Source organism: Ursus americanus, chromosome 11 (genome assembly GCF_024610735.1).
Source record: "Ursus americanus isolate L20-20 chromosome 11, mUrsAme1.1.p, whole genome shotgun sequence".
Classification (NCBI taxonomy): Eukaryota; Metazoa; Chordata; class Mammalia; order Carnivora; family Ursidae; genus Ursus; species Ursus americanus.
Window position 1 is genome coordinate 54394634 of NC_142137.1, and position 18599 is coordinate 54413232.

General features: G+C 39.7%; 1 protein-coding gene across 8 annotated transcripts in view; it reads right to left on the reverse strand.

Annotated features, from left to right (window-relative positions):
- Positions 1-18599, reverse strand: part of HIVEP2 (HIVEP zinc finger 2) — a 206910-nt gene that overhangs the window by 121557 nt on the left and 66754 nt on the right. For 4 of the 8 annotated variants that reach the window (XM_087865532.1, XM_087865530.1, XM_087865536.1 and 1 more), the window contains exon 2: positions 16434-16517. The exons of the other annotated variants lie outside the window; for them this stretch is intronic. The gene's annotated coding sequence lies outside the window, so the exon portion shown is untranslated. The remainder of the gene's footprint in view (positions 1-16433; positions 16518-18599) is intronic. 8 annotated transcript variants of the gene reach the window in all.

Sequence of the window (18599 nt, forward strand, 5' to 3'; positions counted from 1 at the left end):
TATTGTACTAGATTCCAGATGTGAAAGACAAGCGTCAGTTCTTCCTCAAGCAACTTTACTACTTTCAACAGTTAAAAAAAAAAAAAAATAGTAGTGTAATGGATTTGCTGTTGTACCAAATGAAATATATAAAAATAGAAAAAACAGGTTTTGTTATATTTTTCTTATAAATTCTCTGCCCCCAGCTCCATACATAATACACCACAAAATTTAATACGAAACCTCAGATATCAGAAATATAGGCATAAATAAACTCTGAATTATAGTATTTGGGATTTCTTTATTATAAATCCTAAATACAAGCCAAATCTTCTCTCAGCCTTGTCATTGTTCCTGACATTAACACATATACTGTTTTTGTTTTAAAACCCTAAATCTTTTTGGAAATTGTGAATTAACTTCTTTAGGCTATTAATGGCTATTAATAGTTACTATGCATAAAATAATTCCTAAAATAATTGCTTTCTGAAGAATCAAAAAGCATACAGGATATAATATTACAAAATATTTCTAAAGACAGTACATGGCAAATATCAAGTTATGAATCCTTCTACAGATTTAACGGAAATCTCAGAAGTAAAGAGGAAATAAAAGTTTAGGAAGTCTTTCCCCAAAGAGGTCAAAATAAGTAGTAAATGTCATGCCAGATTTAGAGTAAATCAGAAGTATCAAATCAGAATTTTCACAACACTTCACATCTACCTCCATCTAACCACGCTTTTACATACTACACATTTTGACGGCCCACTCTTGATAACTCAGGGACAGGTGCTAGGATCCCATAAGGAATAAGATGTATTTCTTTCTATGGAAAAGCCCACATTCCACTGAGAACTGATTCAAGGAATATTTATAGTTCACCTGTCCCTAAAACACGTTTATAAGCAAATTCATTATTTAAATCTTATCCTTATTATTTTATGGAACTTTTGTTCCAGTATGGAAAAATGTTTATACTGCTATAAACCAAGGTCATATTAAAAGGATATATATGTGTTAACAATTCTGAAATTAAACATGCATGATTTACCTTTGCCTCTTCCATTAGAAAGACCACCCAGGCAGCAGTCAGAGCAGCAAGAGGGCTGTCTGGGGCATCCCTCTCTTTTCTCTCTGCTGCCCACCTTGAGGATTTCTCTCTCCCCCTAGTCCTGCAGCCTGGAATCACTGGCTCCCTCCCCAACTCTCCAGCCTACAGGAATGTCAGCAAGAGCGTCCCCAGATCCCTACAACCAAGAACTCTAGGAGTAGCTAAGAAATCAGGAGTGAAAGAGATGCTGCTCCCACAACAGCAGAAAGAGCCATGTTCCCCAATGTCACAGCTTCTGACTCAGAATGCATTTTTCCAGAGAAACTGACACCCAGGTATGTGACTCCTTACCTATTACTAATACGGCAAGTGCTTTACAGGTCAACTCAGTTTTTGTGACTTAGCAAAGAAAAATAAATATTATCCAAGAAAACCGTTTGTAAGTTGGGGATACCTTATGTGCACATAGAAGGACAAGGAAACTGGAACCTTTACACATGACACTTGTTTGTTCAATAATTTTTTGAGCACCTCGTAACTTCTGGGTATCATACATTTGCTATTACGTACCTCAGTTCAATGCCTTTATTCTGCTCTTTACTGCCCGTTCTTTTCTTTAAAATATTGCCTCTTTTGGAATTTCAGTTCAACCCACCCTGCCTCCCTGCAAAATTAAATACAAGGAGGGGCAAATTCACTGCACACAATCTGTCATTTGCCTGGATAATACTCTGATTATGTCCCTCAATTTTCTCCTTTCCTCAAAGGCCCAAACCCCAAAAGAATAACTTCGGCGCATCCCCTTACAAATGCAATTATCTCCCATGGGGCTGAAACACCTAGGCAAGTGATCAATTCTCACCTCCCATAATATATATACATATATATGTGCTAGGGCTTAAAATTAAAAAATAGACTCTTCAAAATGTGTTTCCTCTAGCAAGAGTTTTATTACAGTCTATTTGGTTTTTGTTTCTGTTGTTGTAGTTCTTTTTTATTCTCTGATAAGAAAATAAGTATACTGACAGTCACGATTGCTCTAGAAAAACCAAATCTGCTCTAAATGATCTGAGGTATCTAACATGCTACCATTTTTATAATTCAAGATAGAGTTTGGACTGCTATATATAACCCAAGAATTCAAATTTTGTTTTCTATTGTATTCCTAATTGCTTATTCAGTTAGGATGTGGGGTGGTGTGTATTAATGCTATCAAGAACACTGTAAGGAAATGCTGAGTAAAAGACATAAAAATCATAATTTTCATTAAAAATTAACCAAAAAAGATGTTAGAGTTATGTTAGAAACTAGTGAGAGTCTCAGCCTATTAAACTGAGAAGAGCAGAAATGGAAAAACTTTTAAAGACTACTGCTACCATTAGTTTTCTCTTTTACTCGGTTCAAAATCCTTGCATAATGAATACAGTAATACTTAATAAATGCATATGAACCTACCACCTCTCTTCTTTTGCAGTTTAATTAGGTGGCTGACTTCAGGCATACTATAAATTATAATGACAATTTAATTACTTCTTTAATGTGCACACTTAAAAGATTTATAAACAGGAACAGAACAGCCCAGTAGATTGAAAAAGAGGCACACCAAATGAAATGAAGCACAGCCCCGGATGATGACAGAGACAGACGATTTCTATACGACAGAGTTGAACCAGAAGGGGTTTTGCACGCTTCAGTAAACAACCGCTCCACTGCCTCACGACGGATTATGAACAACCTATACAGGCTTCTTTATAACCCTAACTGTCTTCACAGGGAAGGCGCTGGGCCTGCCATATTTTGTTTGCCGGCTATTGCCTTTCTGAGCCTCCCCCAAAAGACCTCCTCTTGCCTTGAAAAAGCACAATCTTCTGAGAGGGTCAGACCTTAGTTCAAACCCTTCCTCTGCCACTGGCCACCTGCGACTTTGACTGAGCTGACCTCCCTGGGCTTCAATGTCTTCCTGTGAAAAGTGAAGAAAATCCCTCCTTTGCAGGGCTGGGCTGGAAATCAAGTAAGACAGACGGGGTGGTGCATTGGTTAAGCGGCATACTTCAGCCTCTTACCCCCTCTAACCAAGCACATTATTTATTCTCCTTGTGCCTCAGTTTCCTCATCAAGGAAAGGGGAGACAGTAACAGTAACTGCCTCACGCTTGTGGGGAACACGTGAAGTTAACGCGCCTGAAGCGTGCCCGCCCGGCCCATCCTAAGTCCTCAGTAATTGTTAGCTCATAAGAAATCACTGCGCATGACCACTGGCGAGCACCTCCTTTCCCCCCGACGTCCAGCCACACAGATACTTCTAGCAATGAACAGGTCCTGAAATTTCATCTCCGCTGTAAAGCTTTCTTTTGGAATTAGGTGAGACCTTGCTCCTTTATCTTTTTGCTCTATGTATATGTATCATATCAAAGTGCTTGTCTTTACACTTAAGTCTCTAGAGCACAAGTATTTTGTCTGGAAAGTTGTTTCCGTGAGGCACCTGCAGTCTTACGTATCTGGACATAACAGCGGTTATGCAGAAAACGTTGACAATCCCAAAAGCAGTGTGTATTTTGATGTTAATGAGAACGAGGAGAATTATTACAAGGACTAATATGTAGTTATAAAGGGCTTTCTCTTTATCTTTAAGGTAAATCTCTCCCTTAATTCATTTAACCATATCAGGATTGCATTGTATCCCAACTGGGTTAAAATGCAAACAGACTCAGCCCAAAAAGGCCAATTATCCCTTTCTAACTGCTAAGAAAAAAAAAAAATGTTTCTCATTCCTTTGAGTTGTCTTTATTTAAAAAAAAAATGAAAGAGAAGATGAAAATTGAGCTACGATTTTTTGAAGGATTTATTTATTTATTTATTTATTTATTTATTTATTTATTTATTTTAGAACAGAGAGAGGGGCAGAGGGAGAAATCTCAAACCGACTCAACGCTGAGCCCAGAGCCAATGTGGGGCTTGATCTCACGACCCTGAGATCATGGCCTGAGCCCAAACCAAGAGTGGGACTGAGCCACCCAGGCGCCCCTGAGCCACAATTTTTTGATGGGGATTCTTAGTTCTCTTCCCTGCCCCATGGTAAACTGGAGAATGGGGGAATATGGAACATGGGGAATAAGGAGATCCAGTGGGTTATGAGGAAATTTAGGTAGGGCTATACTGACTCCCGTATTTCTAACCCGCTCTGGTAAGTGTTGTGTTAGTATTCCTCTAATAAGAGCTGGATATATGCCTGGGTGTAAATATTTATTTTAATCCAAATACACTTAATTAGAGAGCACCACTGCCTGCTTATATCAGAAAACAACCGTTTTACTCTTTTGCTATTACAGATTTTCATTTCTCTTTTTTTAAAACTTTGCATGCTATTAAGAATCAAGCTTTATGTTTACAACTTGACAGAAAGGCTACAGCCAAAACTAACAAACACTACCCATTCATGAGTGTTTCTTATACAAGTCAGGCAACTGTATACGTTCAACCACTTTGTTATTAGCTATCAGTGGTATTTATCACTATGGCATCTACCTTCTGTACATTTGGTCAAAGATAAAAGAAATATCTGGCTTGAACTGCCTTCTACAAGCCAGTTGTTGTCATCCCAGATTGATTGCAACAGATATGCTTTTGATACCCAGAACCTGAACACATCTTCCCTGATTCTTCCTCTGCCCACTTCTGTGACAGCTTGGGTCAGCAACAGCTGCAGCTGATCCATTACTCTGCTTGTGTGAGTACATGGCAGCAGGATCGAGATTAAATGACAGAAAGCCTCGAATACTGGACATAGCTCTTCTAAAGCGTTCCCAAACTAGGCAGAAAAAAATTAATAAATAAAAGACATGAAAGAACCAGTATGTGCCATCAGTTACTTAGAAAACATGTGGACAACTACCTGCTTTCAATAATTAAAACATTAACAGTGAAGGAGTAGCATGCAAGAGTTGGAAAGCAGCCCAGTGTTTTTAAGACAATGAAAATTCCAATAGGATCCCATGTGAAGTTCTTGAAATGTTGTGCGACAACAAGCTGCTTGTTTTTGTAGACGTCCTTATTTTTAAAAAGAAAAAGAAATTCCCAGCGGTCTCAGAGTCCCCCATCTGAACAAGCCAGTTCCAAGCATTCTATATTATCGTTTTATACCACTAACCTGGCACAGATTAGCACCAGAAAGGAAACATATGTCTATCATCTTAAAACTGGAAAGACATCACATTGCAAGACTGCTGTGTCAGAAATTTCCGTTTTTAAGAGTGACACAGTGCTTAAACAATAGTTACCCTACTGAGCTACAGTTCACTTAACCTCACGGTGCAGCTGATGATGGATGAGGGGTCAAGAGGGTAGCAGACTTTGGGTGCGCAACACTTCAATCCTTTATCAAAGATGGCAAGAGGCCATGTACTACAATAACAAAGCAAATACTTCCTTTTACCATACACTAAATCCCTTCCTCTGATTGGCTAAAGCTTCAGCCCATGGTTCACAGAATAAAGATATGTTCTATTGTTGGCAAAACACACTTTACAAAGCAGCTCCTTAGTTCCTGGGCCAAGTGAAATGTCTGTTTCTCCATGGCAGCTAATAACCAGGTGTATCTCTCTGTCTCCTTATGCTAAAACAGCCTCTAAAAAGACCATAAAGTGACTTAGAAAACCAAACCTCAGCACTTTTTGGACTCTTACTTCATTGAGGCAGATGCTCACCTGCAAAGGCAGTTAAGCCTTTCAGTAGGTACAAGAGGAACACACAGAATGTTCTAATCAGAGACAGCATTTAATATGTGGCAGATCATATTATCATTTCCATTTATTTGCAGTTTTCAAAAAACACTATCAAGCCATGGTTATAAATTAATTCAGAATCAAGGGGCTATATCTATTTTGAAAGAAAATGAGGAGATAAAATGTTCACCCAGATGTTTGAAATTCTGGTTAATTGGATTTGTTATGATAACTGTTAATCAGAAAACATCTCAACCCATTTTGTCGAAAAATCTTATTTTTTCATAATGTATAAGTACAATCTATTGCCTCTGTAGTATTTTCTCCTCCTTGGTGTCATTCTGAACATCTATTCAAAATCATAGAATAATCCAGATTTACTAGATGCAGAAGATTTGAATATATGTCAAAAATCCTAGATCAGTGGTTCACAACCCAGGATGATTTTGCTCCCTTGGGGACATTTGGCAATGTCTGGAGACATTTTTGGTTGTTAGGACTGAGTACAGGGGATACTACTGGTATCTACCTGGTAGCAGCCAGGAACACTACTAAACACCCTACAATGCACAAAATAGATTCTCCACAACAAAGAATTGCCCAGACCCAAATGTCAAAAGTACCAAGGCTAAGCAACCCTAGCCTAGATGTGGCTTCAAAAGCGTCACTGTTACTTACCTCTTTTCTGAAAAATAAAGTGCTCATAGACAAAAGAAAAAAAAAGTTGTATCATGGCTAATCAAAATTTTAATGCATAAAACAAATGTATTTATTTGCTAAAAATATAGCAACTATATACAAATTCTTCATTCAGAGTAGAAAATGATTTCATAAAAACTTGCATTCAAATATAATACTAAAATCAATTTAATCTTTAGTTGTTAACATGCATGAAATAATTCTTCCAACTTTAAAATTTGTTTCCAATATTTGTAAAATGCTGAAGCACAACACTGAATTTTCTCTGATCACGTGATTTTTAATACGACAAACTACATTATATGACAACCAGCATTGTAAAATGTACACGTGAATCACAATCAGAAGACTTACTTAAATCAAGCTAAGGTTTGATTATATATGTTAGTAGCTTTACTTTATAACTTCAAGTTTATCAACACAGTAATCCCAAAAAGGCCTGAGTTAAAAGTACATTCACACTAATCTTGTAGCCTATGTATTCAATCAGTGAACAGGTGTTCATTACCTTCCTTCCTAGCAGAAAGGAAAGACTGATGATTTCTCCCCCAGAACACTGATCTGAAACAGCCCTTCAGAGAGATGAAACACAGTCTTCACTCCAAGGCCAGAAAGAGTAGGGGACGCTTAAAGCCTCCCAGCCACAGTGGCAAGGCCAGCCCCGAACAGCTGCAGGTTAGTGCACTCAGTACCACAGAAGGAGGTCCCTAGGTCCCCACCAGTACCCCTCGGGGTATCTGTGACAGCATAGCACCCTTTGCTCCTTTGGGATTCAGCACCAAGGTTAATATAAATATGAACATTATTGTGTAGCAGAGAAGGAACCATGCATCAGAAGAAAGGAAGTTACCACCTGAGTTCAGGAGGTCCGCTCCTCCGACCTGACCGTACCCCTCACTGGCTGCTTATCTATGAGCCAGTCACTGAGTGTCTCTGAGGCACAATTCCCATATCTGTAAAACGGGGTTGTTGTGAAGATGAGGTGAAATGTACACAGAAGACCTTTTCACACCACCAAGCCCCATAAGGCATGTGTTTGTTCCTAAGAAGGGTCACTATAGCACAGCACCTACTTTGTTCTTCTTCATGCATTCTTCTCTCTCTCTAACCACCCTCCCTGCTCCCTTTCTCCTCCTCTTGAGAGACATATTATCAAAATCAACCAAATTCCATTAAACAGAACCTTAAACAGTGTAAGAGATGGTCCATTTCATCCCTTCAATATAGACTTCTAGCTCCTCTTTGAACCTAGATGAGTGCACACTGCTTCAGATTCATTTTTCCTCTTAAACTTCACAAAAGGGCGCCTGGGCGATGCAGTCGGTTGAGTTTCCAACTCTTGGTTTCCTTTCAGGTCATGCTCTCAGGGTAGTGAGATCAAGCCCCGGGTCGGGCTCTGAGCTCACAGCAGAGTCCCTTGAGATTCTCTCTCCCTCTTCCTTTTGTACACCCACTCATGTACGCCCTCTCTCTCTCAAATAAATAAATAAATCTTTTTTAAAAAATTAAAATTAAATTAAATTTAAAAAACAAACTTCACAAAAGCCCTGCCATGTAATAAAATTACCCTTATTTTAAAATATAGAAAAAACTGAGGCACACAGAGAAAAACTTGCCCAATTTTCACCCAGTTAGAAGGGGAGAAGAACAAGAGGTATGACGATTTAATTCCAGAGCCCACACTCTTAACCACTACCGAGAAGAATTTCTCACTTTAAAAATAAATTTATTTATACGACCGAATATCAGTTTTTGTAAAGGGAGCCTTCCAACGCACGGATAGCCAGACAATGCACAGTCACCCCACAATACAAACACCCTGAATCTTTTCCCTCCATAAACCTCTCCGTCACCTCCTGTGCCTGACTCAGGAACTGCCCTCAGTCAGGACACAGATGGCAGGGCAGGCGAAATCAGCTTTTTGCCCAAGACAAGGTCCATCAGTGAACCAAATTTTCTTAAGCTCAAGAAGAAAGTAGTTTCTCCAAAGAGAAAATCTCTGACGTTGCAGAAGTGAATCATGGGCATGTGTAGTGAGGGAACAGAAAGCAGTGAATACGTGAAAACAGTAGTGACAATGATAATCACGCTGACACGTGCTGATTGACGACACCTCACAGCTTACAGAGAGGATTTCCATATTCACTGTCTCATTAGGTTGACATCATCCAGCCACGAGGAAAGGAGAAGATGTGCAAGGATCAGAAGGAAAAAGGCAAGTCAACTGTCAGAACATCCAAGGGGAGAACTAGCGTCTTAAATTCCCAAATTTAAACTGGTCACTCCATGGCCAAAAACGCAATTGTGGAGCAACTGGAGGGCCTGAACAGAACACATCTGCTGTGATTCCAAAATAATTTTGAAATTCTTATTTCTTCTAAGAAAGATAATAAAGCAAAACAAAGCAAAACTTTAAAAAAATAGTTCTCTGTGCATTTTAATATGATAAAATCCTAAAAATACAAATTTAACCTTATGGAACACACTGTGTGAATAGATTCAGAAGCGAAAAGCATAGAAACACGTATTTATGAAAGTACAATTGCATATGTTTGCATTAACGCCTCATTCGACCCCCTTCACGGTGAGCTCTCATCTCCGCAGTTACTACCACGCTACCCCTTGAAGGCAGCCACATGTGACTTACCTTCGCCTGTCTGCCCCAAGCCTAACACAGGACTTTGTCCATGGTGGGAACTCCACCCAGGCACAGAGTGGCTAATGACCGGAAATTCAGCTGATAGCCCACTACTATGAAATGAGTCGTCTTAAAATATGTATTGTTGAAAGCACACAGCCAAGCAGCCCTAAACCCAGCTGAAATGCAACTTTGAGCAAAAGTAAGCTGCAGATTTAAGGGCATTGCAACCAAAATGCTCCTTTTGAATTTGACAGCTCTCAGTCATTCAGGCCCAGAGTAACACGCAGCGAGCAGCCCTTTAAAACTGCTGTGGTATCTTCTGAATCACTGCCATTACCCGAGAAAACCCCAGGAAGTGGTTTGATTGAGTAGCTGGACCAGTGCGTAGGTATCAGCTGATGTCTCTCACACATACACACAAGTTGGTAACAATGGGGACATTGTGAAACCAGGAATAACCTTCCCCTATCTTCAGCAGTTTGGGAAATCATTTCTAACCCAGTGAGTATATAACTTGGGAACAAGTCAAATGGTTAATTATTCACTGAGAGATTAGTAATTAATCTGTTTTAGACCAAGTACTGTAGGACCTGAATAACATAAGGATGTCCGATGTCTGGAACAATGAGTCTTTGGGACCATTTCCAAAAAGCAGCAATCTTTCCTAAACAGTTATGACTAACCAAGAACAAAGCCTAAGTGCAGGCAGCTACTGGCAAAACCTAATCAAAATGGACAGTGATTTCATAAAACCTTTCAAACTCGCTTTATTTTAAAATACAAATTGATGACATCTTTTTTCTTTTCAATAAATGATTGGTGAAAATCACGGCACTACTCAGTGAAACACGTTTAAACAGCATTCACATCTTTACCTGAAAATGAAAGGAAAAAGTCCAAGTCACCCTACCTAACCAAAACTAAGGAGGTACTGCGATTTATCGAAACACGGAGGTTTGAATTAAATATTTACCCCCTTCCTGCAATTGAAGTTAGTCCTTTTACGGCCAATTTTGAGAGTTAAAGTAAGATTTCATGCAAAACTGGGTTTCTTACAGTTCATAAATTTCCCATTTGATATTTTTCAATATATTATTCCCATAGTTCCCAGCCTTTTTGACTAAGGCACCACTATTTCTCTATATTTCCAGTCTCCCCAATCCCAACTTCTATAGATGTTAATTCTCCACAGGATCTAACAAGGTCACACCAGCAGGCATAAGACACACCATATCAGCAACGTTCCCCTAACAGAAAGGATTTGCAATGCCAATACTAAAGCATTACAAGGCTTCCTTCCAGACACCATGCAGCTCAGACAATGGCGTGAGGCTGCTGCACAGAAACACAGAATCAAGACTGACCTGCCTTCAGTCCTCAGCAGTGTACCTAACACGTGCTCTCCCAGCTCTCCCATGCAAAACTACACCAACCTTTTGCGAAATCCTTCACATCTACTCACTAGAGGGAAAAAGAGGGGGTGGCTTGACCCCAAACAAGATATTTATAGAAGCAGACTTTTTTCTCATCTCTAGTTTTGCAAAAGAAATAGATGCCTCCTTGAAAAAAAGCTGTTTAGGCAAAACAGCAAATTCTGGGATAGACTGAGAATCCAATCACTGGCATTATTTAGAATGACAATACTATTCACAAATAATTGATGTGCACAGTGATTACCATGAGCCACTACGTGCCTTTAATGTTATTAAACATAAAAAAATACTGTAAGTGTATTTGACTGAATTCTTTGAAAACAGTTAATCCATGAATGGAATATATGGTTACTCTTCATTTCGAGCGCATATGTCCCAGGTACCCTGGATTAAGAGGAATTAACCATTTGTGTATACTGACTTAAGCATAATCATATAGCATTAGGGTCACACAGTAAGTGAAGAAACAAAGCTGTGATTGTCCTCAACACTAGCCCTTCCGAGCTAGCCCGTGGACGTTTTAAGAACAGCCTCTGAAAGGATGATAATAACTCAAGAATAGATGAGGTGTTCCCAGCTCCTGAATTTTTTTAAAATTGACCAGTAATTCTTCTACTTGTGTGAGGAATGAGTAATGTCCTTCTAAAACACTGTGTTTTCAGAAATCTGACCAACAGCAAAAAAAGAAAACATATTTGCACCAATCCCTAAGCAGTTAGCATGCCTTTCACTTAGAACAGGAGGACATACTGTACTTAAATTTACCCACTACAAATGGTTCCCCTCCACTCAGCCATTGCTATTAAAAGAACCAAGCTGTTCTAAAGACAAGCAGGAAGAGGATATCCAAAATGTGTAGGTGGGATATTTTCATAGAGCTTCTCTAAATTCCAAATACCTGAACAAACCAAATGAAGTTAAAACCCCAACTCAAGCTTTAACCCAAATGAATTAGAAAAACAATGTCCGCATATTTCTCTGCTCAGTTCCATCTATGAATATATTTTTATAAAAAATTATTTGATAAGACTGCTTACAAATGTCTGCAAAAAACCATGTCATCCTAAGTCTGAATTTTTTTTTCACATTTCCCCCTCCATTTTGGGCTTAATAATGATATACCTGTTTGATTTTTAAAAATGTATTTTGTCCCATGTAAATGAGTAAAATAGTGCAAACATTCTCGTTCTGAAAGCAATGTTTTTGAAAGCCATCATGCCCTTATTATTGAATTATAAGGGATATACTGAGTTCCCCCGATCTGCTTGCACCGTAACAGCTGCTATCGGGATTCAAGACTTATAACTATAAATCATAGCTCCATGCTTAGGAGCTAACCATCAAGCACAAGCAAGACATGTATACATAAAATGATCACATTCCCCTCTGAGGTGTATAGACAAAAGGAGAAGAAGGAAAATCTTTAAGGAATTTGGTTAGCGTGGAAGAGAAGGAAAGACACTAGGGAGAGAATAGAATAAACAAAGGCCTGAGAACCTGAAAAAACACAACCCATTTACAGGACATTAAGGAGGTCAACCGGACTGATCAGAGAGCTGGAGATGTGATAAGAATTAAAACTATCTAGGTGGGACAGGTTCAGAGGTCACCTGTCCTAACACCTTTGTTTTATAGATAAGGAGACCAGGCTTAAGGTGGTGAATATATCAACAAATACTTTGAAGTACTATATACTCTACTAAGCACTGAGACGCAAGGGTGAGTGACAAAATGTCATTGACCTCAGCAAGTCCATGGGCGGGGAGCGGGCGGGAGTGTGGAAACAGACCAAAAAAAAGAAAAAAGAAAACCCCACATAAACAATTAAATTGATCATTTCAGGCTCTGATAAGTTCTAGGAAGAAAATATGATAAAAGGTGAACTGGAGATGAAGGGAAGAAATCACTCAAGCCTGAGTCACAAACGTCCTGTTGAAAGAAGTGACATTTGAGCTGAGACTTGAACAAGAAGGAGCCATACCTGAGAAGATGGGGGTAAAGAACATTCTAAACAGGAAAAACAGTAACAGCAAAGACCAAGATGGGAACAACTTAGCAAATTTCAAGAACAGCATGAAGGCCAACAAGGTTGGAGCCTAATAAGGGATGAGCATGTGGAGAAGGACGTGCTGCCGGCCTGAACAGCTTAGATTTTATTCTAAGGGCAAGGAAAATTCATTGTAAAATTTTGAGGAAGGGAATGCATTATATAATGTATACTTAACAGGTGACTCCGAGCAGCGTCAGGGAGGGGGGTGAACACACTAGGCCAATGTGTGGCCAGAAGGACTCTGATAGCTCCCCTTTGACTATCATAACTTTGACAAACCCGTAGGACAGCCAAGTGCAAGTATTAAGGAAGTATTTAAGTTGAGAACTCAGGAAAAGATGCATTTGTGGCTATAAAATTCTGAAAATTATCAGCATATGCATGGTATTTGAAACCATGTGATTATTGCTATCTCCTAGAAAGAGCATTTAGATAAAGAAGATAAAGGGATTGAGACCAGAGCAGGAGGGGACAACAACACTTAGGGGAAGGCTGGCAAAGGAGACTGAGAAGAGGCAGTGGGAGAAATGCCTCCCAACGAGGTGGTGCATGGAAGCGGGGAGAACCAAGCATTGCATGAAGGAAGGCATGACGGTCAACTATTCCAAATGCTATTAAGAGTTGAAAATATGAAGACACAGAATGACCACGGGCTTTGGCAAGATGTACGGGAGGTGACGAACTTGAGACATTAGTAAAGATTACGTGAATTTGAGGAATGTTGATGAACAGACTCTGTGGTCTATAGCTCCAGAGTGATGAGAACCTGCATTTGTTGGGCCAAGAATGGGGAAGCGTGGGCCACAGGGGCAGCACTAAAGAGCACATAGCACCAGAGCAAGTTACAATGACTTTCAGCAGAGTGCCACTGATAGCAAAAGTCATTCAACAAGGTAGGAATAATGTGAATAATGTGGCAAACTACAAAATGGCTAAGTACTTTGAAAAATGTCATCACAGGATATGTGGCATGGCATCTGCATTTTAAAAGATGGAGTAAAGATATCTACAAAAATATCAACTTGCAATATTTTTGTTCTTCTCTTTATCATATATTACAAGTGGGTGTCTTTTATTATTGCTAATACTTTGAATAGAATATAAGCTAGTCTTCCTAAGTATCATTCACCTTATTGTATAGTCCAACATGTGTACTAACAAGCTCATAGAGTACACATATGCCTGATTATTTTAAATCAGCATGTCCCTTTAATTATTATTATTTTACAAAAAAGTATTGCAACTATTCTTTCTTAGCTTTCTCATGAGAAAGATGCACTCCTTAATCCCGGAAACCCAACTTCAAGCACGCAGGGTCACAAACAGATGCTGGGATTCTCTCTGTGTGCGCAGCTCCAGCTCTAAGAGCAGCCCACAGGACAAGGTAGCACTCTTGACATATATTATTTCACTAATCTGCATGCACATATTTCCTTCATCAGTCTTTATAAGAGTGGAGGCCATTCATGATATTCTAGACAATTGTCAGGCATATATTTTTGTTGTCATTTAAACTTCTGACGCAGTAAATTATCTCCCCAAACTCTGTTAACCCCCAATCATATTGGCTTCAGTACAATGAGAAAACGATGAAAACAGAGTGTACTCTAAAATCACGTTAACACAGACTCATTAATCATTGCATCGCTAACAAATGTTCCAGATTTTAATATGTAGTTCAAAACACAGCTCCACATCCTTCTATATATTTTCCAGAACTACTCATTACTAAATAGTAACAAATCTATACATTAATCAGTAAAACAAGAGAATGCATTTTTATAAACAAGTTTTCAGACCATTAATTGCTCTGGGTAAAAATACAAAGCACGCTTCAGAGGTCCTCCTTCTTGGAGAGAACAGTTAACGGAGGAAGAGATGGTCCTGGCTGTGGTCAAAAGCCATCCCATAATCCAGTGCAAAGTCAGCAGCAACCCTCTCCAACTTCCATACGAGACAAGCAGGCACTGAGAATGACATCAGGAAAGGACAGAGTGTTGTCTGTGCCTCCCCAGATGTCCTGGCAGAACACAGACTTTTCCCTATTGAAGGGAAATCAGTCCACAAATGTGTCTCAGTTGACAGCTCTAGATCACAATGTTTGAGCTGTGACAGACCAGCGACTAGAGGGACATCAAGAGGCCTCCTTACGATGCTAGAACTAGAGGCACATCACCTCATCATCCTAATTACAGAAACTAGAGGGTGAGAAAGGAAATGAGGTTCCACAGGCAAGGGGAGACCAGGGTGTGGTACAAAGCACCTTAAATTTGAACTCAGAAGACCTGACTTCTGTTCCTGGCTTTGCCATTCATAAACCGTGTGGTGCTGGGCCCATTATCAGGTGCTGTCTGATCCTTTATTGTGTGACTTACACATTTAAGAAGACAGCAACATCTGTCCTGTTCACCATAAGGGTTTTGTAACAATTCAGTAAGACTATGTATTTAGAAGCTCTTGGTAAATTATGAAGTCTTGTGAAAATGGAGATTTCTCATTTTAGGGAGAAGCACATCCTTTAAGTTGTAGGCAATGGAGAGCCAGGAAAGGTTTTAGATCTTCACAGTAAGTCATTAAAAACGGTATTTTAGGAAGATGAGCCTTACAGTGAAATGAGGAACTGACCACTGGCAGAGAAATTTGAGTCAGGAACACCATCTAATAAGCTGTAGTAGACTAGGTGTGACATTGCAGAACTTTTCTAAGGTAGTGGTGGTTGAAACATAGGTAGGGGATCTTTTTTGGATGATGTTAAGCATAAGGGATAATAATATATTACAGAAGAATGTTACAGGAGCTACCATAAGAATCAGCCCAATCACTCAATCCTTCAGCCCTCCACTAATACCCTAAATTTAATTCCATGACTCTCTCGGACCTTCTCTTTCTCCTCTATCTCAAACTCAGACCTCTACTTGCTAGTGCCAGACTCCCTTCTCAAAATGTTTTTCACTTCCTCACAGCTGCCGAGGAGGCACTGTACCCTGGTGTAGACTTCTAGTCCCTTAATCTCAGGTCCCTTCCCAGGCCATCTGACTTTTGCTCTTTCGGCAACCCTGGACCACAGAGTCAGACTTTTCAGCAACACCCTCACCAGCCTTCTGAATTCTTTGCTCAGGGCACTCCTCCTGTTCTTCTCATGCCCCACCCCCCTCCAAATGGGACTCACGCCACAGGCTGCTTTGACTGTTTCCCTGGGTTACATGGCAATACCAGCAAAAACCACTGAATAGTGCCACCTGGGTTGTGAGCTCCACCTCCAATGAATTCTTTCCGGACGAGGATGATGTCTGGTTCACTATTGTATCCATAGAAGCTAGCCCAGGGCCTGGCAGCTAGAACATCCTCAATGTATACTGCATGAATGAAATTGATGAAAATAGGAAATCCTATAATCCATCTCTCCTATCACTTCGCTCTTCTTGGCTTCCACCTACCTCCTTGCTGCTCCTCTTTATCAGGTTCAATTTTTCTTCCTATCCCCCAAATAAAAGTATTTCCAAGGGTTCTAAACTCAGCTCCCTTATAGTCCCCTTTTGTTTGCTCTCTAACAGAGACTAGTTGCCACCAACAAACACAGGAGAATGTCAAGATACTTTATTTTCACTAGGACCCAAACTCAGCACTCTTGCTAAGAGACCCACAGCTTGAACCCTGCTCCAGGAGGATGAAGCTTCATAAAAAAAAATTTAAAGAAAGACTCCAATGAGAAGGAACAAAGGTCAGAGAGGAATTTGACCCTCCCAGTGGGGACAACTGAGCTTCAAGTGGGATTGACAGGCAAGCCTTTGCCATCAGAGTCACCAATGTGTCCTACATTGATGACAAAGAAGCCTCTTTTCTCAGGAATCATTACTTGCCTTTCAAAGTCCAGGTTCTCTGAGGCCTGAGGGCTTTACGCCTTTAACGTCATTTGGTGCCCTTCCTCTAAGACAGCCTTTCACCTAAAAGAGAAAGGTTTGCTTCAGCACTTGATTACAAATGGGGAAAACTGACCCATTCCACTGAGACCCCAGACCCAAATCTTCCCCTTTAGTCTACATGGCTTTGACTCTGACCAAATGTCCAGACAAAGTTCAGCCTCTAGCTGGGCTCTATATCTTGATTCCTCCCACCCATCAATGCTCAGGCACAACTCAAAGCCACAGTTATAACCACAGGTTCCTCATAACCCTATCTGGACAGAGCAGTTCCATAAAATCAAATTTGTCTTTGCCCCAATGGTTTTTCCTTTACTTTCTCTGTTACTGGGACCCTCATTCCTTAGCCACTGGGGCTCAAATCTCAGTCATCCTTGATGCCTCTAGTGCTCGGTTTGGATCAGGCATGGGACATAAGCAGTCTTCTCCCCATACTAGACTCAAGTTGCTTGAGGACAGAGATTTTTATCTTATCCTTTATGGTGAAAAAGGCAGAGATCCTTTTTCATAGTTGGTAATATATATTCCTGGTTTTGCTTGAACTTATTCCCCCAGGAGGAAGATAAATTATTTATTGGACTATGCTACATGGTCTTATGAATACCTCTCAATTCATATAAAACTAAATAAATAACAGAAGAAAACCATTTTCAATATGACCTTACCTAGTTCACACAAAAGTCAGGTTGTGATTTTACAGAAAATGAGGCACTTGTGGGCAATTAGTTATTTAAATATCTATAAATCTCCCTGTTAAGAATTCTTTTAATGTCCAGTAAAAAATCTAAGGTTTGGAAAGGGGGAAATTTTAAAAAGAAAATTCTGCAGCAAGTGAATTTGAGAAGATGAGTGTAGATAATTACAGCAACCCGCCTGACACATGCAAGAATTCCCCCACACATGTGCTTAGAAGATATTCCTAGCCATCCTTTAGTTTTGAGGCAATCAGATAGCATCATGTAACTTTAGTAAGTTAGAAGAATGCCTCTGATGAAAATTCCTGGACCTGAGACCCATTGCTTGCATTTAAAATAAAATGGCCTCTAAGCTCCTGCTTTCAGGATAGTTAGACCCACACGAAGTTTTCTTTTATAGAAAATATATCTTCTTCCAGACTAAGTGAAAAGAGTAGAATAAAATATTTCCACTACAAACACATCCATCTCCATCCACCGTTGTCTACACAGTGCTTTTCATCTATCCCTGAGCTCCCAGGCTCCTATTCTATGAAAGCCCTTCCCTTTGCCACCACTCAACAGGGACTTCTACCCTGCTGACTCAAATGATGGCATCTTGTTGTAGAAATCTGAGTACCTCATGGTGGATCCATGCATCAGTCACTGAGGGACGCTGCCAACCTCTGTCACAGGAAGATTAAGACAACACATGCAAAGCTGCAAACATTGCCCTAACTAATTAGCAGTTGCGTTTCCATTATCGGAGCATCACCAGGCTCTCTCCTAACATCACACATACGAGGTTAGAGCCTTCCAGCTCCTAAACCCCAACAGATCATCTCCAATGAGAGGACTTGTCCTTTAGCCACTGTCAAGATGATGTGTTTTGAGTCTAAAGTTTATTGGTTTATGAGGCCTCATAATCTTCACCTGTAAATGATGACAGTAAGATATGAAACTTTTTAGAACTTGAATAATCACTAAGAAGAATTCATAAAACTAAGGAATCCTTCAATGCTATTAATGTACCAGTTACCTAGTAAGAAGTGGAAGAATCATTTACCAAATGAAATATTTTTTTCACCTCCCAAAATGAGCCTTATAAGAGGGTCATTCAATTGTTCTGACACTATCACTTAGGTATTATTCTAATTGTAGGTGATTTTGAGGGTTTTTTTTCCCTTACATAATACCAGAGCAACATACCTAAAAGAAGGTAAAATTAAGTGTCATATCACCTTAGTGTTTTAGGTAGGCTTGGTGTCTGCATCGCCCTTGTAAGCCCTACAACATAATAGGAACCTTAGTTAAAGGATAACATATTAACCAGGAACCTATCAGCTGCACTGACCAAAGTCGATACACCAATCACTCATCTACATTCAAGCAGTCTGATTATCCATAAGTAATAAAAGTGTCTCCATAGAAA